General features: G+C 48.5%; 1 non-coding gene across 1 annotated transcript; it reads right to left on the bottom strand.

The window, feature by feature from the left end:
- Positions 1 to 158: 158 nt before the first annotated feature.
- Positions 159 to 240, bottom strand: trnal-caa. The gene has a single exon. It is a non-coding gene; the product is annotated as a tRNA-Leu (tRNA).
- Between the last annotated feature and the right edge of the window lie 1,003 nt (positions 241 to 1,243).

Genomic DNA, 1,243 nt, shown 5'->3' with positions numbered 1-1,243 from the left:
GGCAACATTTCAACGACGAAAGGGATAACCACTGGCACATTGGAAACATCGCTTTATAACAAAACGTTTTATTTTGTTGCTTGTCACTTCCACGCAGCTCATCCGTACGCAGCTTCAGCATAACGACCTCCTGACACAAAACCGGCTGTCAGCACAAGTGGTAGCAGTGGGATTCGAACCCACGCCTCCTAGGAGATTGGAACTTGAAACCAGCGCCTTAGACCGCTCGGCCACGCTACCGCGGAGAGCGGCCCGCGCGTACGACTCGTTCCGACGTTGCCACTGCAACACGACTGGGGCAAAGGCGCACAGAAAGGCTTCAAGGATCCCTGTCTTGCTCGTGCATTTTCTCAGCTGCTCAGCAATGCCCAGCCGCAATATTATTTTCCCACCAGATTCTGACAGCCGCTCGATTCAAGCAAAAATCAACAGAAAGCTGAAGGCATGTTCTGAGATTCGGTTCGGCAACAAATGTAATGTGGCTGGGAGAAAGTATATTCGGTAATGCTTGCATAAAGAAAACATGAGCTGCACGACATTTCTGGAATGTGGATTTTCGCTTTGATAAATGATTTCGCCCTTTGCTCGGAACAGAACAACTTTCGCGTTTACACGTAGCATGAAAGACACCGGACGACCGGCAAAACGCACCAAGCTGAGCAGGCCGTGTACCAGATGATACCGTGCGGCACACTTACATTTACCACGCCGGTTTTGCGGAATAAGTGGCTCCAAGATAATCGTCTGTCTGAAAAACTGAGCTAGCATGAGAATTCAAGAACGACAAATCACATTGCGAGGCTGTTCGAACCTCGGTGCAGCTGCGAGTTGCCATCTGCCTTGCCTGTCCGCTTAACCGTAAATTTTCCTGCACAGCTTTCCAGTCCTGGACACGAGCAACTGTCAGACGGTATCCAGCTGATTTGGAAAGCTGCGTGTGGGAAACGAGGAAAAGCAACTCACTAAATGTTACGAAATTCCACGGTGCTTATTTAGAGATGCACTAAAGGCAGTTTCTGAACACATTGACAGAACGTAAAAGGCGATCAGAGATGTCAAAGAAGTGCTAACAGCATGTGACTGCTTTTTGTTCGGGAAGTGAAAAGCTCTCGCGTCTGAGTCACCTTCAGGTCTCTTGCTGCTGGCTGATTAAGATACAAGCTGTTTCGCTTGAGCTGCATGTGGCTCGCTTTCCTATCTCTCCTTGATTAGATTTTCTTGCTCCTCCTTGACGTAAAGAAAA

This window comes from Rhincodon typus, unplaced genomic scaffold, assembly GCF_021869965.1.
Source record: "Rhincodon typus isolate 14 unplaced genomic scaffold, sRhiTyp1.1 hic_rhity00016771, whole genome shotgun sequence".
In the NCBI taxonomy this organism is placed as follows: domain Eukaryota; kingdom Metazoa; phylum Chordata; class Chondrichthyes; order Orectolobiformes; family Rhincodontidae; genus Rhincodon; species Rhincodon typus.
This window is presented reverse-complemented; position numbering and strand designations above follow the sequence as displayed.